Raw genomic sequence first — 25,095 nt, forward strand, 5'->3', positions numbered from 1 at the left:
AGGCTTTGTGAGTGATAATGCCTCGTCCCATGATGAGTGGAGGATGGCATTTAAGATATGTGAAGATTGGGCACTCCCTGGGGCTGTTGCTGTTCTCTGGTCCACCTGACCCAAGTAAAACTGTCCAGTGCATGGCAGTAGCAGGTGGTGGCCCAACAAGTTGTGCTTCATTTGGACATTTTCTTCTTCAGACCATTTTTCTGTGCTTTGCCCTTTTCAGCTGGGTTTTAATCGGCTTCTTTGTGCTAGGCCTGACGGTCGATGCAGTGATGGGTTGTACATTAGTCAGGGCCCTTTTGGGAGTGACTTCTGGGAGTGATGGGACCTAATTAAAACTACCTAACGAGGCAACGGTTTTTTGGATAGGACACCAAAAGCACAAACAACAAAAGGAAGAATTGGTAAGTGGGACTACATCAAGTGAAAAAGTCTCTGCACAGAAAAAGAGATAATTAACAAAATGAAAAGGCAATCAATGGAATGGGTGAAAATATTTGCAAATCATGTATCTGATAAGGGGTTAATATCCAAAATATATAAAGAGCCCATGCAACTCAATAGCAAAAACCCAAACAATCCAATTAAAAACTAGGCAGAGGAACTGCATAGACATTTTCCTAAAGAAGACATACAGATGGCCAAAGGGTACCCGAAAAGGTGCTCAACATCAGTACTTGTTATGGAAATGGAAATCAAAACCACAATGAGAAACCGTATTCTGTTAGAATGGCATCATCAAAATGACAAGAAATAACAAGTGTTGGTGAGGATGCAGAGAAAAGGGAACACTTGTGCACTGTTGGTGGAAATGTAAATTAGTACAGTCATGGTGGAAAACAGTATGAAGTTTCTTAAAAAAATTAAAAATAGAACCACCATATATGATCCAGGAATCTCTCTTCTGGGTATTTATCCAAAAAAGTGAAAAAGGATATCGAAGAGATAGTTGTACTGCCATGCTCATTGCAACATTATTCATAATAGCCAAGACATAGAGACAACCTAAGTGTCCATCAGTGGGTGAGTGGATAAAGAAGTTGTGGTACATATATACAATGGAATATTATTCAGCCATGAGAAGGAAGGAAATTCTGTCATTTGTGACAGCATGGATGGACCTTAAGGATATTATACTAAATGAAATGTCAGACAGAGAAAGACAAATACTGTATGATATCACTTATATGTGGAATCTGAAAAAGCCAAACTTACAGAAAAAGAGAGTAAAGTGGTGTTTACCAGAGGCTGTGGGGTATGAGAAAAGGGAAGGTTTTGATCAAAGGGTATAAACTTTCAGTTGTAAGATGAATAAATTCTGGAGACCTAGTGTACAGAATGGTGACTATAGTTAATAATAATGTACTGTGTACTTGAAATTTGCTAACAAAGTAGATTTCAAGTATACTCACTGCACATACATACAAATGATAACTATGGGAGGTGATGGATATATTAATTAGTTTGATCATTTCACAATGTATACATATACCAAAACATGTTGTACACCTTAAATTATAAAATTTTTTATTTGTCAAAAACAGAAGAGTCACGGACCTACAACTGTATATAGAGTTGTTCGTATATTTCCTTATTATTGTTTTGGTGTCTGCAGGGTCTGTAGTGATATCTCCTGTTTCAGTCCTGATAATGGTAATCTCTGTTCTCTTTCTCTCCCTTTCTACCCGCTTGTGCTCTCTCTCTGTAAATTTATTGATTTTTGTCTTATTGATTTTTTCTGTTGTTTTCCTGTTTTCAATTTTGTTGGTTTCTGCCCTTAACTTTATTATTTCCTTCTTTCTGTTGCTTTGGGCTTAATTTTTTCTTCCTTTCTAGGATCATTAGGTGGAAGCTTCAATTATCAGTTTGAGATATTCCTCTTTTTTTTTTTTAGTTTTTAAAAAATTTATTTAAAAATGAAGTAACGTTGATTTATAACATTATATAAGTTTGATGTGTACAGCATTCATATTTCTACTTCTGTATACCCTACAACATGCTCACCACCAAAAATGTATTTTCCATTCATCACAATACAGTTGATCCACTTTATTCATTTCACCCTCCCCCCACCCCTTCCTCTTTGGTAACCACTACTCTGTTCCCTGTATCTATGTGTTTGTTTTTGTTTGGCTTGGTTTGCTCATTTATTTTGTTTTTGTTTGTTTATTAGTTTTTTATATTCCTGTATGAGTGAAATCATGGTATTTGTCTTTCTCTGTCTGGCTTTTTTCACTTAGTGTAATACCCTCAAGTTTCATGTGTGTGTTGTCCCAAATGACAAGATTTCATATTTTTTATGGCTGTGTATTATTCTATTGTGTATATATGTGCCACATCTTCTTTATCTATTCATCTGTTGATGGGCACTTTGGTTGTTTCCATTATCTTGGCTATTGTAAATAATGCCATGATGAACATGGGGGTGTAGATATCTTTTTGGATTAGTGTTTTTGTATTCTTTGCATAAATACCCAGAAGTGGGATTGCTGAATCATATGGTAGTTCTATTCCTAATTTTTTAAGGAACCTCCATACTGTTCTCCATAGTGGCTGTACCAATTTATATCCCGCCAACAGTGTAAGAGGGTTCCCTTTTCTCCACATCCTTGCCAACACTTGTTATTTCTTGCCTTTTTGATAACAGCCATCCAAACAGGTGTGAGGTGATAGCTCACTGTGGTTTTGACTTTCATTTCTCTGATGATTAGTGATGTTGAACATCTTTTAATGTACATGTTGGCAGTGTGTATGTCTTCTTTGGAAAGATGCCTATTCAGCTTCTCTGCCCACTTTTAAACTGGGTTGTATTTTTTTTTTTTTTTTGCTGTTGAGTTGTATGAGTTCTTTATATATTTGAGATATTAGCCTCTTATTGGATATATCATTTGCAAATATCTTCTCCCATTTGCTTGGTTGTCTTTTCATTTTATTGATGGTTTCCTTTGCTGTACAGAAGCTTTTTAGTTTGATGTAATCTCAGTTGTTTATTTTTGCTTTTGTTTTCCTTGCCTGAGGAGACATATCTAGAAGATACTGCTGAGACCAATGTCAAAGAGCATACTGCCTATGTTTTCTTCTCAGAGATTTATGGTTTCAGGTCTTATATTCAAGTCTTTAACCCATTTTGAAATAATTTGTGTATGGTGTGAGATAGTGGTCTATTTTCATTTTTTTGCACGTGGCCATCCAGTTTTCCCAGCACCATTTATTTATTTGTTTATGTAAATTTATTTATTTATTTATTTTTGCCTGCATTGGGTCTTTGTTGCTGCTTGCGGGCTTTCTCTAGTTGTGGTGAGTGGGGGCTACTCTTTGTTGTGGTGCGTGGGCTTCTCATTGCGGTGGCTTCTCTTGTTGCAGAGCATGGGCTCTAGACATGTGGGCTTCAGTAGTTGTGGCACACAGGCTCATTAGTTGTGGCACACAGGCTTAGTTGCTCCATGGCATGTGGGATCTTCCTGGACCAGGGATCGAACCTGTGTCCCCTGCATTGGCAGGTGGATTCTTAACCACTGCATCACCAGGGAAGTCCCCCAGCACCATTTATTGAAGAGACTATCCTTTCTCCATTGTATGTTCTTTGCTCCTTTGCTGTAAATTAATTGTCCATATATGTGTGGGTTTATTTCTGGGCTCTCAGTTCTTTTCCATTGATCTATACATCTATTTGTCTTGCAATACCATGCAGTTTTAATTACTATGTGTTTGTAATATAGTCTGCAATTGGGGAGTGTGATACCTCCAGTTTTGTTCTTTTTTTCCTCAAGAATAATTTGGCTATTTGGGGTCTTTTGTGGTTCCATATAAACTATATATCTTTTGTTCTTTTTCTGTGAAAAATGTCCTTGGGATTTTGATAGGGATTGCATTGAATCTGTAGATTGCTTTAGATAATAAGGACATTTTGACAACATTAATTCTTCCATTCCATGAGCACAGAATATCTTTCCATTTATTTGTGTCTTCAGTTTCTTTTAACAATGTCTTATACAGTAAGTCTCCTACAAACAAACCTTCAAGTTTCGAACTTCCAAAGATATGAATGTGTGTCACATGTCCAATCATGTAAGTTAGTTCACACGTCTGTCATACATTGTCATGTGCATGCATCTTCTACAAGTGGTTGCGCTTTTGTGTACTTTACAGTACTGTGTAGAGTACAGTAGTACAGTATCTTTATTTCAAGCACAGCATGTCTGGAAGCAAGCGTAAAAGCAGCAGCAATGTAGCTGGTACTGCTGTACTTTTCAAGGTTTGTTTTTTTATGTATTATTTGTGTGAAAAGTATTATAAACCCATTACAGTGCAGTACTATATAGCCAATTGTGTTAGTTGGGTACCTAGGCTAACTTTGAACAAATTGGACTTAAAAACGTACTCTCAGAACGGAACTCGTTTGTATGTAGGGGACTCACTGTAGTTTCCAATGTACAAGTCTTTCATCTCCTTGGTTAAATTTATTCCTAGGTGTTTTATTCTTCTTTATTGCAATTGTAAATGAGATTATTTTCTTAATTTCTATTTCTGCTAGCTCATTGTTAATGTATAGAAATGCAACAGATTTTTGTATATTGATTTTGTATCCTGCAACTTCACTGTATTCGTTTATTTCTAATAGTATTTTGATGGAATCTGTATGGTTTTCTATATATAAAAATCATGTCATCTGCAAATAATGACAGTTTTACTTCTTCCTTTCCAATTTGGATGCATTTTATTTCTTTTTCTTGCCTAATTGCTCTTGCTAGGACTTCTAATACTATGTTGAAGAAGAGTGGTGAGAGTGGGCATCCTTGTCTTGTTACTGATTTTAGAGGGATAGCTTTCAATTTTCACTATTGAGTATGATGTTAGCTGTGGGTTTGTCTTATATGGCTTTTATTATGTTGAGGTATGTCCCTTCTGTTCCTTTAGGTGTAAGGTTAAATTCTTTATTTGAGATTTTTGTTTCTTGAGGTAGGCCTGTATTACTATAAACTTCCCTCTTAGTACCATTTTTGCTGTATCCCATAGATTTTGGTATGTTGTATTTTCATTTTCCTTTGTCTTCAGGTACTTTTTGATTTCTTCGTTGACCCAATAGTTGTTCAGTAGCATGTTGTTCAGTCTCCACATATTTGTGATTTTTGCAGTTTTCTTCTAGTTTCATTCGATTGTGATCGGAGAATATGCTTGATACAATTTCAGCCTTCTTAAATTTCAGTCTTTAATTTCAATCTTCTTAGCTTTACTGAGACTTGTTTTGTGTCCCAGCAGATGGTCTATTCTTGAGAAAGTTCCATTTGCACTTGACAGAATATGTATGTTGCATTTGGTTGGAATATTCTGTACAAATCTATCACATCCATCTGGTCTAACGTTTCATTTAAGGCCACTATTTCCTTGTTGATTTTCTGTCTGGATGATCTATCTACTGATGTAAGCAGGGTGTTAAAGTCTCCTACTATTATTGTGTTGCTGTCAATTTCCCCTTCAGGTCTGTTAATAATTGTTTTATATATTTTGGTGCTCCTATGTTTGGTGTATAGGTATTAATCACTATTATGTCTTCTTGATGAATCGTCCCCTTTGTTATTATATACTGTCCATTTTTATCTCTTGTTACCTTTTTGGCTTGAAGTCTATTGTGTCTGATATGAGGATGGCCACACCTGCTTTCTTTTGGCTTGAAGTATTGGCTTGAAGTATTATCTTCCATCCCGTCACTTTTAGCCTATGTGCGTCTTTAGAGCTGAGGTATGTTTCCTGGAGGCAGCTTATAGTTGGGTCTTGTTTTTTTTTTTTTTTGCAGTACGCGGGCCTCTCACTGTTGTGGCCTCTTCTGTTGCGGAGCACAGGCTCCAGATGTGCAGGCTCAGCGGCCATGGCTCACGGGCCCAGCTGCTCCGCGGCATGTGGGATCTTCCCAGACCGGGGCACGAACCCATGTCCCCTGCATCGGCAGGTGGACTCCCAACCACTGCGCCACCAGGGAAGCCCTGGGTCTTGTTTTTTAATCCCTCCAGTCACTCTGTGTCTTTTTAAAATTTTATTTATTTATTTTGGCTGCGTTGGGGTGTTCACTGCTGCGCACGGGCTTTCTCTAGTTGTGGCAAGCAGGGGCTTCTCATTGTGATGGCTTCTTCTGTTGTGGAGCATGGGCTATAGGCTCATGGGCTTCAGTAGTTGCAACACATGGGCTCAGTAGTTGCAGCATGCAGGACCTAGCGCATGTGGGCTTCAGTAGTTGTGGTGCATGAGCTCAGTAGTTGTTGCGCGAGGGCTTACTAGTTGTGGCTTGCGGGCTCTAGAGCGCAGGCTTAGTAGTTGTGGTGCGTGGGCTTAGTTGCTCCATGGCATGTGGGATCTTCCTGGACCAGGGGTTGAACCCATGTCCCCAGCATTGGCAAATGGATTCTTAACCACTGGGCCACCAGGGAAGTCCCACTCTGTGTCTTTTGATGGATGAATTCAATCCATTTACATTTAAGGAGATTATGGATATATTAGGATTTGGTACTGCATTTTAAAAAATTAATTAATTTAATTTTTATTTTTGGCTGCGTTGGGTCTTTGTTGTGTGCAGGCTTCTCATTGTGGTGGCTTCTTTTGTTGTGGAGCACGGGCTCTAGGAGCACAGGCTTCAGTAGTTGTGGTGCATGGGCTTAGTTGCTCCATGGCATGTGGGATCTTCCCGGACCAGGAATTGAACCTGTGTCCCCTGCATTGGCAGGGGGATTCTTAACCACTGCGCCACCAAGGAAGTCCCGATACTGCCATTTTATTTTCTGTTTTCTGATTGCTCTATATGTCTATTGTTTCTTTTCCTTGTATTTCTGGCTGCCAGTTTGGTTTGGTGGTTTTCTGTATTTTTCTGAATTTCCTTTTTTTAAAAATATGGCGTTTCTATGCTCCATGTTTATGTTTTGTGGTTACCCGGAGGCTTGTATAAAATGCCTCAAAGATAAAGTAGTCCTTTTTCTGTTGCTTGCATCTTATCTTCATTTAGTTTTATGTATTCTATCCTTTACCTCTTACCCTTTTATGTTTCTTTTGTCTTAAATGATCCCGTTTTACGTTGTGAGTTTGTTACCAAACTGAGCTAGCTGTAGTTATTTTTCTGCCTTCTTCTTTTCTCCCTTTAACCTTTATGCTGTAATAGAGCATCATGTAAAAACCTATACAATCTGATAGAGAGTTGCAGTTTTCTGGTTCTGTCTGCTTATGACCTCGTTCAAAGTTTTGTGTATTTTGACTGCTTTTTTTCTGGTAGAAAGCTCCTTTCAACATCTCTTATAAGGCAGGTCTAGTGTTGATGAACTCCCTCAGCTTTCGTTTGTCTGGGAAGGTCTTTATTTCTTGTTCATATATGAATGACTACTTTGCTGTATAGAATTTTTTTTTTTTTTTTTTTGCAGTACGCGGGCCTCTCACTGTTGTGGCCTCTCCCGTTGCGGAGCACAGACTCCGGACGCGCAGGCTCAGCGGCCATGGCTCACGGGCCCAGCCGCTCCGCGGCATGTGGGATCTTCCCGGACCGGGGCACGAACCCGCGTCCACTGCATCGGCAGGCGGACTCTCAACCACTGCGCCACCAGGGAAGCCCTGCTGTATAGAATTTTAAAAAAAATTTTGGCCACACTGCACAGCTTGTGGGATCTGAGTTCTCTGATCAGGGATTGAACCCAGGCCACGGCAGTGAAAGTGCTGAATCCTAACCACTAGACCACCAGGCAACTCCCCTAGAATATTCTTGGGTGAAAATTTTTAATCTTTCAGTATTTTGAGAATGTCATTTTACTCCCTCTTGGCCTGTAGGGTTTCTGTTAAGAAATCTGCTGATAGTTTAATTGGAGTTCCTTTGTAGATTACCATCCTTTTCCCCCAGCTGCCTTTAAAATTCTTTCTTTGTTACTGACTTTTGGCAATTTTAATATTATGTGTCTTGGAGAAGGTCTTTTTGCATTAAGATAATTAGGTGTTCTCTTAGCTTCATGGACTTATATATCCAGTTTCTTCCCCAAGTTTGGGAAGTTCTCAGCTATTATTTCTTTAAATAATCTGTCTGCTCCCTTTTCCTTCTCTTCTCCTTCTGGGATACTCATTATTCTAATGCTGCCCTTCCTAAAAGAGTTGAATAGCTCTTGTAGGATTTCCTCATTTTAAAAATGTCTTGTTTACCTTTTCTCTTGTATCATTTTTAGATTTCTGTCTTTGAGCTCACTAATTCTTTTTTTCGATATAGTCTGCTGTATTTCCAATGCTTTTTAATGCATTCTTTATCTCGTTTATTGTGTCCACCAGCTCCAGAATTTCTGTTTGGTTCTTTTTTAGAATTTCAATTTCTTTGGTAAAATATCCTTTTTGTTCATTAATTTTATTCGTGAGCTCATTAAACTGCCTTCCTGTGTTTTCTTGCATCTTGCTGAGTTTCTCCATGACAGCTGTTTTGAATTCTCTATCCATTAGATTGCAATATTTTGTGACTTTAAGTTTGGCTTCTGGAGAATTGTCACTTTCTTTTCGTGTAGTGTTACTGTGGCTCTTCATGTTGTTTGATGAATTATTCCTCTGCTGATATTAAAAGACAGGTTAGGTGTTTGATTCCTTTCTTTTGTTTTCTGGTAGGTGGCGCTGTCACACACATTCTTGGTTTCTCTTGCCTGAGCTGCCTCTGGTAAAATTTGAGCGTGGCACTTCCCGGCCTCCACTGGCTCTGCAAGAGGTGTGGCTCTGTGCCTTTGTTGTTGCTTCTTGTGCCACCTGGGTGTTTGCTGCCTTGCTTCTGCCAGAGCCTCTGTCATCACTGGGATGGCGGGCTCTTCCCTTGCGTCTGGGACCCCCTGAGTCACAGGTTCTGCTGCTGTGGAGGGAGGGGGGCGATGCAGGGGGAGAAGCCAGGGTCGTGCAGGTGCCTCTACCTTGTCCATTGTTGTTGGGTTCATGAATTCTGCCACTGTGAATGGAGGGAGGCGGGGGCTGGGATCACGGGTGCCTCAGCAGCTGGAGGGATGGGGTCCCAGGCCTCACTGCCGCTGCTGCCCGGTTAGCAGTGGCAGTGGGCACTGGTGTGGTTGGGTGATTGGAGTCATGTGTGCTGCCTTCCTTGCTGTCCCTGGGTTCTCTGAAGCTGTGGGCTCTGTGCCTGGTCAGAGGGGTAGGATTGCAGGAACCATGGCTGCTGTTCCCTCCTCTGTGTGTTACAGCCCACCCACCTTTAGACATGCAAATGTGTGAAATTCTTCGGCGACCTGTTATGTTGGGCAGAGGCACCTTTGTTGAGTTGTGGATTTTTTTTTTACTGGCTGTAGATTGACGGGGAGAGACAAGGGTAGATTTTTCACTCTGCCATGTTTCTGATGTCACCACATTCCTCTTTTCTAATGTGTGCATTTAATGCTATACATTTCCCTCTTGTCCCTGCTTTAGCTGTGTCCCATGATTTTCATATGTTTTATATTCATTCAGTGTTGTCTATTTCTTTGAAACTTCCTCTTTAACTTAAGGATTATTAAAAGTGTGTTGCTTAGTTTTCAAGCACGTGGAAATTTTTCTGTATCTTTGTTTCTAGTTTGATTCCCCTGTGGTCCATGGATGCGCTCTATATTATTTTATTACCTTGATTGTGGCAATTGTCTCATTGGTGTTTATATATGTCAAAACTTCATCTAATATCATACTTTAAATATGTGCAGTTTAATACATGTCAATTATATTTCAGTAAAGACATCAAAAATATCAGAAAATAAGAGACTTAGATAAAATTTCTAGAGATGAAAGCTACAATGTCTGAGATGGAAAATATACTAAATGGGATTTATGGTCAATTAGACACTGAAGAAGAAAAGTTTAATGAACTTTAAGATATAGCTAGAGACACTATGCAAAATGAAACAGAGAGAAGAGACCCCCACCACCACCAAAATGAAGAGTATCAGTGAGCTGTAGGAAAAGATTAAGTTTAATGTAAGTGTAATTTGAGTCCCTGAAAGAGGAGAGAGAGGAGAGAGAGAGGATACAAAAAAACTATTTAAAGAAATATTGGTATCAAATTTTCCAAATTTTCCAAAATCACAAACATAAAGAAAATGACACCAAGGCACATCATTAGCTAATTGCTTAAAACCAGTGATAGAGAGAAAATCTTAAAGGCATAAATAGAAAAAGAAGACATTTTGTGCAGAAAAGACTTAACATTGCAGGCCTAAGACTACTATCCTTAGAAAATTTGGCCCTTGGCTGGTGTCTGTGAAGTTGGATTTTGGGGTGGGGGGTTTCCACCCTTTCCTAACTGGTAGGAGTGGCGCACTGTGCCTGCCATTTGTGCAAACAGTGTGATTTAAGATGAACACCTGCTTTCTCTTTGGAAGTCTGGAATTTTAGTACATGCTAGGCAGAGTTGGCATGACCAACCCCCCAATATAAGCTTTGAGTGTCCAATGGGCTTCTCTGGGTAGGAATATCACACATGTTCCTTCATTTTTACTGCAGGGGAAGAGTGCACTGTGTGACGACTTATGGGAGAGAGAGCATAAGGAAGTCTGTACATGGGTTCCTCCAGGCTGTTCCTGTGTCTTTTCCCCTTATGTATACTCACTGTGTACCCCTACTGTGTATCCTTACTGTATTGTATCCTTACTGTGTATCCTTATGTGTTGCTATAATTAATCTTAGCCATGAGTACAGCTATATGGTGAATCCTATGAGTCCTTCTAACAGATTTCTGAATATGTGGGTGACCTTTGGGACCCGACATATATTACACAAAAAAGAGCACAGATAAGGATGACATCAGACTTCTTGTTCGAAACAGTGTAAACCAGAAGACAGTGGAGCACCATCTGTAATGTCCTGAAAAAGAAGTCAACCTAGGATTCTATACCCAGCAAAAGTATCTTTCAAATGAAGCTATAACTGATATAAAAATGTAAAAAAGAAATAATTTCAGAAGCTAAAAATTTCATTACCAGCAGACCTTCACAAGAATGTTAAAGGAATTCCTTTAGGTGGAAGGAATATGATCCCAAATGGAAATCTGGATCTGCATAAAGGAATAAACAGCACTGGGAGTGGTAACTATGTGTGTAAATGTGAAAGCTTGTTTTCTTTGAAATCTCTTTAAGTGAAAATTGGCTTTTAAAAGCAAAAATAGTCACAACGAATTGTGGGTTTTTAAAAACATATGTAAAATAAGATGAATGACAACAACATCACAAAGGTCAAGAGTGGTAAAAAAGGAAGTAAAGTGTTGAAAGATCCTTGTAATATATATGAAGTGGTAAATATCACTTGAAGACAGACTGAGATAAGTTAAAGATGTATAGTGTAAATCTTGAAGCAATCACAGAAACACTCAAAAGAGTTATAGCTTATAAGCCAAAGAAAGAGATAGAAGGAAATCATAAAAATACTTAATTAGTCCAAAAGAAGGCAGAAAAAGAGAGAAAAGGCAACAAAGTAAAGATGGGAGAAACAGAAAACAAGTAGCAAGATGGTAGGTTGAAACCAACCATATCAATAATTGCATTAATGGAAATGGCGTAAACAATACAAAAATAAAAGAAATCGACAGGTTGGGGAAAAAACCTCTTAACTATATGCTGCTTATAAGAAACCCACCTTAAATATAAAGCACAAATAAATTAAAAGTAAAATATGGAAAAAAATATGGTGCTATAGACTGAAGTTCCCCCTGCCCCCTCAAATTCATATGTTGAAACCTAATCCCCAATGTGATGGTGTTTGGAGGTAGGACCTTTGTGAGTTAATAGAGTCATGAGGATGTAGCCTTCACAAATGGGATTAGTGCCCTTGTAAAAAGAGATGTAGGAGAGCTTTCTTCCTCTCTCTTGTTCTGCTCTCTGCCATGTGAGGATACAATGAGGAAAAGACCATCTGCAAACCAGAAAGTGGGTTCTCACCAGACACTGGATCTGCCAGCAGCTTGATCTTGGACTTCCAGCCTCCACAACTATGAGAAATAAATGTTTGTTGTTTCAGCCACCCTGTCTGTGGTATTTTGTTACAGCAGCCTAAGACATTCTAAAGAAAGCTGGAGTAACTTTTTATATTAGACAAAGTAGATTTCAGAGTAAAGAATATTACCAGAGAGAAAGGAGGGGGGTTATTCACAATGATAAGTAGGTCAATTTATTAAGAGGACATAACAATCTTAAATGTTTATGGTCCAATAACAGAGCTTCAAAATACATGAAGCAAAAGCTGATAGAACTGTAAGGAGAAATAGACAAATACACAATTATATCAGAGATTTCAACAACCGTCTCTCAATAACCGATAGAGTAAGTAAACAGAAAATCAGGAATGCCACTAAAGACTTGAGCAGCATGTTAATTGGCCTAATTGACATTAACAGAACATTCCACCCAACGGCAATACATGCTTTGTAAGGGCACATGGAACATTTACCAAGATAGATAGACTGTACAGTGAGCCCTAAAGAAAGTCTTAATAAATTTAAAAAGGATTCAAGTCATATAAAATATGTTCTCTAACAACAATGGAATTAAATTAGAAATTAATAACATAAAGATACTTGGAAAATTCTCAAATATCTGGAGATGAAATAATATACTTCTAAATCATGCATAGGTCCAAAAATAAAAGGGAAATTAGAAAGTATTTTGAACTGAATTAGAATGAAAATAAAACATATCCAAATTTGTGAGATGCAGCTAAAGTAGTGCTTAGGGGAAAATTTATAGCACTAAATATATCTATCAGCAAAAGACAGGTCTCAGGGCTTCCCTGGTGGCGCAGTGGTTGAGAATCTGCCTGCTAATGCAGGGGACACGGGTTCAAGCCCTGGTCTGGGAGGATCCCACATGCCACGGAGCAACTAGACCCGTGAGCCACAACTACTGAGCCTGCGCCTCTGGAGCCTGTGCTACTCAACAAGAGAGGCCGTGATAGTGAGAGGCCTGCGCACCACGATGAAGAGTGGCCCCGGCTTGCCACAACTGGAGATAGCCCTCACACAGAAACGAAGATCCAACACAGCAAAAATAAATAAATAGATTAATAAACTCCTACCCCCAATATCTTAAATAAAAAAAAAAGACAGGTCTCAAAGTTTTAAATCAAGGACATCAACTTTCACCTTAAGAAATGAGAGGAAAAAAAGAGCAAATTAAACTCAAAATAAGTGGAAGAGAGGAAGTAATAAAGGGAAGGGCAGAAATCAGTAAAGTGGAAAGCAGAGGAAAAATAGAGAAAAGAAATGAGACTGAAAAATGGATTCTAGGCTGGGGAAGAGAAAATCCAAATGAGCCTGGAGCAGTCCATAGTACCAGAAAGTAAGGAGAGTTCTTAACAAAGAGAGAAGGGGGTGAGGGTATGTCAAAGGGACAGATGAATCAGCCTGAAAGGACTCCCAATGGTCAAAGCTGGAGCAATTCAAGCAACAAACTAAATGATATATTGGATCGTAACACAGATTATAAAATAAATATACATGAGTCTGTAATGATATAAATGAATGAATGAATGAATGAATGAATAAATAAATAAATAAAGGAGAAGAGACAAATATGCATTGTAGAAGAATCCCAAATAGTATATGCAGACACCCCTGGCCCCCACCAGGAGGTTGAGCTTAATTCCCACCTCTCCATTTGAGAGTTGGCTAGACTTAGTGACTCAATTCTGAAGAGTAAATTATGGAAAGAGAAGATAGTAAGTGTTGATGTAGAATCCTGACAAATGCTACCTTAACCAAATGATACTAGTCATCTCTGATATGCCAGATGAGAAGGACACTTCACCTTGAGGTATTCTTCCCCTACATCCATTACTCCGGCCAAATCACAAGAAAATACATCAGACACACCCAAATTGAGGGACCTTCTCCAAAATACCTGACTGGTACTCCTCAAGACTGTCAAGGTAATGAAAAACCAGGGAAGGCTGAAAAATTGTCACAGACCAGAAGACACTAACACAACAAAACATGAAGTGGTATTCCAGAATGGATCCTGGAACAGAAAAAGGACATTAATAGAAAACCTGGAAAATCCAGAGTCTAGAGTTTTGTTAATAATAATGTATCAGTGTTGGTTTCTTAGAGTTGACAAATATACAACAGTAATGTGAGATAGTAATATAAAGGGAACCTGAAACTGGGTGGGTGGGGGGGGTGTATGAGAACTTTCTGGACTATCTTTGCAAGTTTTCTCTAAGTCTAAAATTACTCCAATTATTTTATTTTCAAAAGGTCATCCTTTGAGAAGATCAATAAAATGGATAAATCTCTAGCTGGACTGATCAGGGAGGAAAAAGAAGAGAAGGCCTCAGAAACCACGCTGCAGAATGCACAGACACAAAATTTTGTCTTTGCTGTCCGTCTGTGTTGACACGTACACAACCAGGTAATTTATTTTCACAGCTGTGTAGTATTCTATGGTGGCAATGTACCAAATTTTATTTATTCATTTTCATCACTAGGGGCATTTATTTATTAATTTATTTTTGCTGCATTGTGTGGCTTGCGGGATCTTCGTTCCCCGACCAGGGATCGAACCTGGGCCACCTGGCAGTGGAAGCGCAGGGAAGGCGGTGGACCACCAGGGAAGTCCCACTAGGGCCATTTATTTATTTATTTAATTTATTATTTATTTATTTACTTTTGGTTGATTGGGTCTTTGTTGCTGCGCGCGGGCTCCCTCTTGTTGTGGCGAGTGGGGGCTACTCTTCGTGGTGGTGCGTGGGCTTCTCACTGCGGTGGCTTTTCTTGTTGCGGAGCACGGGCTTCAGGTGCATGGACTTCAGTAGTTGTGGCATGCGGACTCAGTAGTTGTGGCTCGCGGGCTCTAGATGCAGGCTCAGCAGTTGTGGCGCACGGGCTTAGTTGCTCTGCGGCATGTGGAATCTTCCCGGACCAGGGCTCAAACCCGTGTCCCCTGCATCGGCAGGCGGATTCTTAACCACTGCGCCACCAGGGAAGTCCCCACACCGACTTTTTTAAAGACTGTTTTGGAAGGGAAATGCTGGGGGTGCTCCGGAGATGAATAAACTCCCACCTGACTCTCCTGGGGGCTGCAGAGTTGTGCATGAGGTAGACACACACCCCCTTTCCATCCTGCACAGTGTAACTGGGGCCCTGCATGGTCCGTCTTGGGGGCATAGTAAAGGTGATTTCTTCAGAAGAGTTGATTGAGAAGCAGAAACATAGGTCAGTGTCAATACATTTTCCTTAAAAAATAACGTACACATCAAACTGCCCTTTGTATAAAGCACTTACATGTGAATCATCTTATTTAATCCTTAGAACCACCCTTCAAAGTAGATAGTTAATTTAATCGTATACAGATACATCTTATTTATGGGAAAGGAAACTGAAGTTCAGAAGGGTAGTTACTTGCCTCAGATCCAACTGCAGGTAACTGTACATGCTGATCTCTGAACCTCTAATGATAATGACACAGCTCTGGGGTTGGAAGGTGGGGCTGATGAGAAACTTCGGGGAAGCCGATGGCCAAATTGGCCTGCCTGGCTTTGTGCTGTGCGGGGCAGCTGTGTCCGAGCTTTGGGGCTCTCTGAGGCTTTCCTCTGCGTTTCCACTAGAGGGCACTGCTGGCCCAGTTTAGAAGTACTTACTTTCCCTACAACTTACGTGTGGTCAGAGCAGGAATTGCTATAAAAGCCAAAAAAGCTTAAGCTTCAGGGTCTCTCACTTGCACAGACCCCTTCTACTTTTGTACCCAATTTTGCATTTATAATTTTGAATTGTTTTTCCACAAGAGGCATCTCCGCATAAGCTTCAGACCCCCCAAATCTGTATTGACCCCGGCTCATGCAAATACTTTGAGAACTAAGGGCTGGGAGCTTTGAGACACTGACCCTCGTGAGCAGCACAGAGAGTAACTTTCCACGGGACGTGGCTGTCCCCTCTTTTGGACTGTGGACCCCCAGAGAGCCGGACTCTGCCCTTTTTTTTTTTGGCGGTATGCGGGCCTCTCACTGCTGTGACCTCTCCCGCTGCGGAGCACAGGCTCTGGACGCGCAGGCCCAGCGGCCATGGCTCATGGGCCCAGCCGCTCCGCGGCATGTGGGATCCTCCCGGACCGGGGCACAAACCTGTGTCCCCTGCATCGGCAGGCGGACTCTCAACCACTGCGCCACCAGGGAAGCCCAGGACTCTGCCCTTTTTGACCTTGATTCCTGGCCTGTAGCACACAGTAAGCTGTCTACACATGTCTGTTGAGTGAATAAACGAGGCGCAAACATCGGCCAGTGTCACTGCTTTTGTCTTTTCCTCTTTCTCCTCTTTTGTCTCAGTTGCTCAATTTCCGAGGTGGGGGGAGGCGGTCTAGAATTCATCTGAGGCCCCTCCTGGCCAGAGATTTTCTCTAGATTCTCTCTCTATTCTCTCTCCTTTTTTCTTCTCTGCTGCCTCTCATCTGACTTTTAATTTCTCTGTTTCTGCCACCTCCCACCCCTGCACCCAGCCTGTGCCTTAACATGGCCAGAACCCCCTTGGTTCTGCTAACACCCTTGGGGGAGGTCTGGAGTCCTCAGCAGGGTGTGGTTTTCTGGGTTTCTGTGTCTGAGGACCCAAGGATGATGCTGGGTGGGTAGCGTGGGCAGGGGGATGGGGAGAGGGTCAGCTACCCTTTTCTCAGCACCCGTTCAAGCACGAGGAAAAGCTTTGCTCCCTTCCTGCCTTGTCCCCCTCTGCTGCCCCCATTAGCTTCACTTTTCCTCCCACTCTGCCATCCTGGTTTCCAGAGCCACATTAGCCAAGGAAGAACCAAGGGCTTACACAACAGCCCTCTCTGGTCACTTCTTGGACACCGTTTCTGATTTTCCTTCCATTGCTCTGATGGTTCTTTTGCAGTTTCCTTCCTGAGCTTTGCCCCTTTAATTTTGGGGTTTTGCAGGGCTGCATGCTCCCTTTTCTGCCTTTCTTGCTCTGCATATTCTCCCTCGGTAAGCTCATCCACTCCCTAGGTGTCTATTGTGCGATACCCCGATGACTCACAAACTCTGCAGCCAAGCACGTCCTCTGAACTCCAGACCCATCTCTGCCATGATATTTCCACTGGCAATTCCAACTCAGGCGTCCAGCTTATCAGCTTTATTGAGGTGTAATTTCTATATACTGTGATTGACCCTTTCAAGCGGCTGTCTCAGTCTTGGCAAAGGCACACAAGAGCATAAGCTCTACCATGCTCACGATATAGAACATTTCTGGCACCCCCCCCCCCCCAGTTTCCTCATGGCCCCCTTGCCTCCCCCATCTCTGGCCCCTGGCGACTACTGATCTGCTTCCTGTCCCTGTATTTTGCCTTTTCTGGAATTTCACAGAAATGGCGTCCCACAGAATGTGCCTGGCTCCTTTCACGTATGGTAATGTCTTTGAGATTCACCCATGTTCTGTCTTGCAGCAGTAGTTTGTTCCTTTTTATGACTGAGTAGTATTCTATTGTATGGATATACCATGATTTGTTTCTCCACCTACCAGTCAACGAACGAGGCATCTAAAACTAACCTAAAAGTCAGGCAGGGCTTCCCGGGTGGCGCAGTGGTTGAGAGTCCGCCTGCTCAATGCAGGGGACACGGGTTCGTGACCCGGTCCGGGAGGATCCCACATGTCGCGGAGCAGCTGGGTCCGTGAGCCGTGGCCGCTGAGCCTGCGTGTGCGGAGCCTGCGCGTGCGGAGCCTGTGTTCCGCAACGGGAGAGGCCACAGCAGTGAGAAGCCCTCATACCCAAAAGAAAAAAAAGGGAAGGTGTCCTATGGAAAAAAGGGGAGGAGCTTGTTTGGGGAATTCTGTGTTGAACCAAGTTGCAGAGTCCTTCTCCACCCCCACCCCCCTTAAAAAAAAATTATTAAAAAAAAAGTCAGGCAGAGCTGCCTGGGTTTGAATTTAGACTCCGCTACACATCAGCTGTACGATTCTCAGCAAACTGCGTGGCTTTTATGAGCTTCACGTTTCTCAGCTGTACAATCAGGACAGTAATGCCTTGCTCGTAATGTTGCTGAGCGGATTAACCGGGCTCGCTGATGCCAAGCACAGGGCTGTGTGTCTGGTACTCAGTAGCATCGCCATGTGGATGTATTGGACCTTCTTGACCACGTGGGGGCGCAATACACACTACTGTCTCCCTCTCATACTGCTGCAGGCGGATCCCACAGCTCTCTGGTTATTTGCAGCTGAGAACTTCAATTCCACATTCTAGTTCGTGCCCTCTTCCCTCCCTGCAGCGCACACTTGACCCAGGGCAGCAGGGACCCGCACGGGGTGGGGGATGAGAAGGTTGAGAGCCAAGGGGACCCCGTGTGGGTTTCTCCGAGGGCCCTGTGGAGACCTCTCCACGGTCCTGCCCCCTGGCCATCCTTACCACCCGCCCCCGTGCCGTTGCTGACGGTGGAGCTCACAGCTTCTTCCTCCATCCTCTCTCTTCAATTCTTTTCTTCCCTGTTGAGTTAGAGGGAAAGTTGGAAAGCCTGCGACATTAACACAGACTCAGCCTCCTTCCTTTCAAGCCACCTGGAGCAGGTGCTGGGGTGCCCCGCCCCTCTCAAAGTGCTCACTTGCTGACTTCTGGGGCAGCCCCTGCATCTCTTTACCCCAGAGCTTTCTACGGGGGCCTTGGCAGGAGTGGCAGACAGAAGTGCAGGGAATCAACAGCCCAGCAGCAGCTGATGGCTAATGAGTGTTGGTGAATTAACCCCCATTGTCCCCTTGTCCCTTGATGGGGGATAGCTCTGGGGCTCGTGCTCCTCCCTGACCCCAGCGCTCCCCAGCGGGATTCAGCTCCGTTGTTCAAGGGGTCCCTTGCTCAATAACCAAACCCTTTTCACTGCCCTCATTTCCCCTCCTCTTTCTCACTGCCCTCTTGGTGTTTCCTGGGATCATCTCTCAAGTGAACCACTTGTCCTTCAACTCTTGTGTCAAGGTCTCCTTCTGGGGGAACCCAAAGGGAGACTGAGCCCTAATCTTTGTAAGTGGTTTTCTTGAGGTTGGCTGGGGGAGGGGAGGGGTATGTGGCAGGAAAGGAAAGGTGGCCGCCCTCTCCCCCTAGATCAAGGCTGTCTTCTCTAATGCATCCCCTTAAATTTAGATATTAGCTCTTCTGCTGATAGAGGCTGGAGGGGCTCTGGGAGGGGGGATGACTGGGGGGCAGAGGTGCTTCTGTCTGCTCTTAGATCCTCCTCCGTGGCTGTGTCACAGCTCTGTTCAGACGTGAGAGTATTTGGTGTCCATTGTCCTAAATTTGGGGGTTTATGTACAACTTTGAGACAATAGGAGAAAAAACTCATTCATTAGCACAACACACAGTACTTAGGTACAGTACTTAGGTATTAGTTTGCTCGGGCTGCCACACAAAATACCATAGCTGGCTTAAGGAACAGATATTTATTTCGCAGTATTCTGGAGGCTGGAAGTCCAAGGTCAAGGTGCTGGCCGATTGGGTTCCTGGTGAGAACCCTCTCTCTGGCTGGCAGCCTTCTCGTTGTGTCCTCATGTGGTAGGGGGACAGCTCTGGTGTCCCTTCCTCTTCTTATAAGCTCACTAGTCCCATCACGAGGGCGCTACCCTCATGACCTCATGTAAACTTAATTACCTCCCAAAGGCCCCAGCTCCAAATGCCATCACATTAGGGTTCAACATATGAATTTTAGGGGGACACAGTTCAGTTCTTAGCAACTTGTTAAAATGGTGAGGATTTACCTCTGTTCACTAAAATCTGTTTCTACGCCTCTATTCCTTATCTAGGGCAAGACACTCACTCTTCATCCTTGATTCCCTCCTCCTCTCATGTCCAATCAGGTGTCAAGTCTTATCAATGATATCTCCGAAGCATCCCCCGCATTCCCCCTTCTGTCCCTCTACAGCTTCTCTAGGTCAAGCCCTCATCATTCAGATCAGCTAGGACTGAGTATCAAGAAACTGCTGTAGTGGCTTAAAAAAGTAAAGGGTGAATTGATCATATGCAACAAGAAGTTTGGGACAGGCCTTCAGGATCGGAACGGAAGCCCAAGGATGTTGTCAGAGACCCTGGCTCCTCCTACTTTTTTTTTTTTTCTTTGGGGTATGCGGGCCTCTCACTGTTGCGGCCTCTCCCGTTGCGGAGCACAGGCTCCGGACGCGCAGGCTCAGCGGCCATGGCTCACGGGCCCAGCCGCTCCGCGGCATGTGGGATCTTCCAGGACCGGGGCACGAACCCGCGTCCCATGCATCGGCAGGCGGACTCTCAACCCTGCGCCAGCAGGGAAGCCCTCCTCCTACTTTTTCTCTTCCACCATCCTCAGCGTTGGCATTGGTTCTCATGGTCACAAGATAGCTGCTGCTTCTCTGAGTATCACTTCCACATTCTAGGCCATCACTCCTTTTAATTGAGAGCCTTTGTCTTTTTATTTGGGAAGGGGACCCTTCTCTAGAGTCTTCCATCTACGTCTCAAGAACCATGTCACATGACTCCCACGGGTCTCAGGGGAATCTGGGGAGGTGAGTATTTCACTTTCCAGGCTCTATAGGAGAGGGAGGCAGGGGAAAGGGGAATGCAAATGGCTTTAGGTAGCCAGTCCTGGCATTTGCTACATCATCCCTCATCCCAGCAGCCTCCTAACTGATCTTTCTGTCTCTGTTCTCACCAGAGTGTTCCCATTGACAACATGTCTGTCTTAGGGTCATAAGAAACCATTATATGCAGCAAATCAATTACAGTACAGATGGTAATAATAACACCCATGACAAATGTCTATTATATGTGTCCTGGTGCGTCGAACTTTCAGGACTTGTGAGGTGTAATTCTAAAAGTCACTTTATTATTGTCTCTTCCTGTCCCTCTAACCCTGGCTTTAGAAGAGTTGTCCCTTCCCTGGTGCTGAAGGAAAATTCTGGTGTCCTTATGGCTCTGTGGGTCAGCTGAGGCAAGAGAAACCCCTGTGGTCACTTTAAGATAGAAAACAGAACCTTTGTTCGGAAATTGGAATGTACAGTCCAATCTATTAGTCAGCACTTCAGTGTGTTTCCAAGGTAAGATGCCTCCCTCCCCCATCCAGCTGGGCCGACTGCAGGTAGGGCTCTGGCTTTGGGAAGGGGATGGTCCTTCTCTTTTTCCCACTGAGAATTCCTATTTCTGGCTCCTCTGGGGTTGTGGAGCATTGGGTAGGAGCATGTGGAGGGTAGGAGGAAAAGGGGTCAGGAAAGTTCTTATTTGCCTGGTAGTGTCATCACATGCCTTCCAGATCTTTGGAGTGGTCGGTGGAGCTGACCTGCTCTTTCAGGCGCCAGATGGATTTTCTGGGGATCCCACTGCTGCCCTCAACTCCCATTCAATTCCCCCGGACACTTCTGCCTCATCAGCTCCTGGATTTCCCACAATCCACTCCCACAGACCCTTGCAGTTGTTAGAATCCTCCTGACTTGCAAACCCTGGGTCCTTTCCCAGAGGCAGATCCTGAGACCAACCTTTGTGTCCACGTGGTTTATTAAGGAGATGCTCCGCAGAGAAACCTGTAAGCCCGTTGGGAAAGGAGGACAGGGAAGGGGAAGAAGCCTAGCAGCCGCACGACCTTAGGCGAAGCCACAGCATCATTCTGGTTCCGTGGGAAGCTCTGGAGTGGATATTAAACCTCAGAACACTTCCCCACTCGGAGCTTTGGGCTCTGGGCTTTCGTGCTGTCACACCAGACAGTCACTGGCTGAGAGCTGTCGTGGGGCTGGGGGGACGGGGTTGGAGATTGGGGTTGGGAGGTGGACTGCAGAGTTACAAAGTCACTCCAGTAGCCCAAAGGGCAGGCTTCCAAAGAGAGTTTACAGGTGTAGCCTTGAGAATCAAAGCACCTAGAAGCTGGGTGATGGGCACACAGGACAGGTAAGAGCCATCAAAGGGGATATGAGCAGGGCACCAGCAATGTCCCCAATACCATCCCTACTAGGCTGGTTTTATTTTATTTCCCAAGCTGGTTTTTCCAACCATCAGCCCCCTTGTTTATCCTCGTAGCTGAAATCTTCTTGGCATTTCACCTCCCAAACTCCCTTCCTAGAGGCTGAACCCCGTTGCAGGAGGAATAGCATGTTGTGAGCATCTCTCTGCCTGAGGCCACCCCCCACCCCTTCCCTTCTCCCGACATCCCTCACAACTCATCACCATCTGTGTAAACTTGGACATACACTTTGTGTATTTCTGTAATGTTGTCAGCTGCCCATAGAGCATCTAGAATATTTTCGCCCATTTTGGAGTGCTGGTGACTCAACTTACAGCAATTTATTCCACAAAAGCAGACAATAACTCAACTGGCGAGAGGGGGAAAAATAACCCTACCAACCCACCACAGTCTCTCCGCGCTGGCACTCAGAATGGTAATGCATGGAATAGATTACTGCAAGTAATAGGCCTGGTTGGCAGACGTGCGAGCTGAGTTAAATGCCTTTTAAGTAAATCTCAGCGTGAGTTATCTGTTCACTCAGACATGTGTGCATGGAGACAGAGGGAGGCCGTGTGGACAGACGGCACACGCTGTAACTTTCATTATCCCACACTGAGGTTCTTTGTTAATAACCACAGTCAAAGGCACTGCAGATTTTCTGATCTCTGTGACAGGTGGCTACCAGTGTGAGGTTGAGGCATTCATTCATTCATTTGTTCATTCATTCCCCAAGCCATTGTGAGGCCCAGGAGGCACCAGGCGTTGTGCTGGGCAGTGGAGGCATAGAGATGCAGAGATGGGTCGACAAGGTCCCAGCCCCTGCCGAGCTCACAGTCTGGTGGGAGGAGACGAAGTGATAAACAGGGCAGGTGATCAGGTGTTCACGTGCTGTGAGATTGGCCAAGGTCTGGAGAGTCACAAGCTCTGGAGTCAGACTGCCAGCGTTCGAATCTGGGCCCTGCCACTTACTCGGGCAAGGTGCTTACCCTCAGTTTCCTCATCTGCAAAGTGGATAGAAATAGTGCTTATTTGATAAAGTGGATAGAAATAGTGGATGGGAGGAGTAAATGACACATGCATGGCAGAGTGCCTGGTTACACTTAGTGCTTAATAAATGTTTTTTGTTGCCGTCGTGATTACTGACATCTGTACAGGGCCAGCGTAAGGAGGGTCGGGAACGTTTTGTTGGAGAGGGTGATGCTTGTTCAGAGATTTGAGTGGTGCTGGCGCACCTGAGCCAGGAAAGGGACCTAAGTGCAGGGAAGTAGGGTGAGCAAAGTTCAGAGTGAGGGGCAGGTGACAGGGGCACATTAAGAAGGTGCTGAGCAATGGACCACAGACTGGTGGCTTGAACGACGATTATTTTCACACGGTCTGGAAGCTAGAAGTCAATGATCAAGGTTCTGGCTGATTTGGTTTCTTAATGAGGGCTCTCTTGCTGGCTTGCAGATGGCTGCATTCTTACTATATCCTCACATGGGCTTTTCTCTGTGCAGGTGGGGGGAGGGGAGAGAGAGAGACAGAGAGAGAGAGACAGAGAGAGACAGGGAGAGGAAGGGAGGGAGGGAGAGAAAGAGAGAGAGAAAGAGAGAGAGGGAGAGATCCTTGGTGTCTCTTCCTCTTCTTATAAAGGACACTAGTCCTATAGGATTAAGGCCCCACCCTTATGACCTAATTTAACCTTAATTACCCCCCTTAAAGGCCCCATCTCCAAATACAGTCACATTGGAGGTTAGGGCTTCAACATGTGTATTTTGGAGAACACAAACATTCAGTCCATAACAGAGTTGTTGGAAAACTGGATCTGAGAATCATGTTTCTCTGTTTACTAGCGGTGTGACCCTGGGATCTATAAAATTAGGCCAATTATAGCTAACGCTTGGGACTTTTGCATGAATTAATTCAGGTAATACTTTGTATTGAAGTGGAAGAAAATGTTGAAGGCTGTGGTTCCTTAGTGGAATGATGGAGCAGCGTCTGGCTCCCAGAACAACGCGAGGGCAAGAGTATTTTCCGTGCCCACCAGTGGAGAGGTCATCCAATCCAGTGGCCCACTGACCCGCTGGGAAGTCAGAGAGAATCTAACTTCCGTTGCACATCCATCCGAGAGTTCCTCTCCTGCTGCTTTGGACAACCCATGCTGCATGAGCACTGGGGCCTTTTGTATCACAAGGTGCTGGACCTGTCACTGCCTGTTAAAACCACACGCAACAAATCTTCTCATTGGTCCTTTCTCCACTCCTGCCTTCTTCCTTAGCTAGGGCATGAAAAAAACACAAAAAGGAAATTTGGACAATCTAACAAGACCAGACAACAAGTTGACTGTAGATCAGTGAACCTCAGGAATGACTTTTAAGTTTGCTGTATGTCGAGCTAATGCTATGGCGTTCTCATTTTGCATAAGACTGGCATCTCAAAGGTATCATTGCCGATTGACTAATGCTGTGGTCTCCTATCATGTTAAAAACATCGTCACTCATATAAATTGTAGGCCACTTTTTATCTGTTTTCAACAGGAATCTCATGCAAAAAATGATCGGTCCAGAACCCAAAAGTAGCTGAACAGGCAATTTAATTTTTTATTGTAGTCCTCTTGAGAAAATGACAAAGAGAATTGGCATTAAAAGGCATAACAAAACTTCTTTTTTTAAAATAATTAATTAATTAATTTTTGGCTGTGTTGGGTCTTCGTTGCTGTGCGAGGGCTTTCTCCAGTTGCGGCGAGCGGGGGCCACTCTTCATCGCGGTGCGCAGGCCTCTCACTGTTGCGGCCTCTCCCGTTGCGGAGCGCAGGCTCCAGACGCGCAGGCTCAGTAGTTGTGGCTCACGGGCTTAGTTGCTCTGCAGCATGTGGGATCTTCCCAGACCAGGGCTCGAACCCGTGTCCCCTGCATTGGCAGGCAGATTCTTAACCACTGTGCCACCAGGGAAGCCCACAAAACTTCTTAATACTCATTTCTCCTTATTTCTTGTACTCTTCATATCTCTCACATACATAAAGCTCCCCTCACCCCAATCATCCCAACCATAATGGCCCTTTTGCTTTTGTCCCCTCCCACCCACTTCCATTACTATATATTTATTCAATTTTGTGTTCTCTCTTATGTGCCAAGTTCTGAATATAATGGCAAACCAGAGGCACGTGGTTCTTGCTTTCTCAAGTTTACATTTTCCCCCCAGCTTTTCCCAGGTCTGTGTCCACCACTGTTATTGTCA

The 25,095-nt window shown here is 43.7% G+C and overlaps 1 long non-coding RNA gene across 1 annotated transcript in view; it reads left to right on the forward strand.

Annotated features, from left to right (window-relative positions):
- Positions 1-25,095, forward strand: part of LOC307194939 — a 125,283-nt gene that overhangs the window by 2,296 nt on the left and 97,892 nt on the right. Inside the window, exon 2 of the long non-coding RNA XR_013830668.1 lies at positions 14,213-14,366. This is a non-coding gene — a long non-coding RNA (uncharacterized lncRNA). The remainder of the gene's footprint in view (positions 1-14,212; positions 14,367-25,095) is intronic.

This window comes from Stenella coeruleoalba, assembly GCF_951394435.1.
Source record: "Stenella coeruleoalba genome assembly, chromosome: 11".
NCBI lineage: Eukaryota > Metazoa > Chordata > Mammalia > Artiodactyla > Delphinidae > Stenella > Stenella coeruleoalba.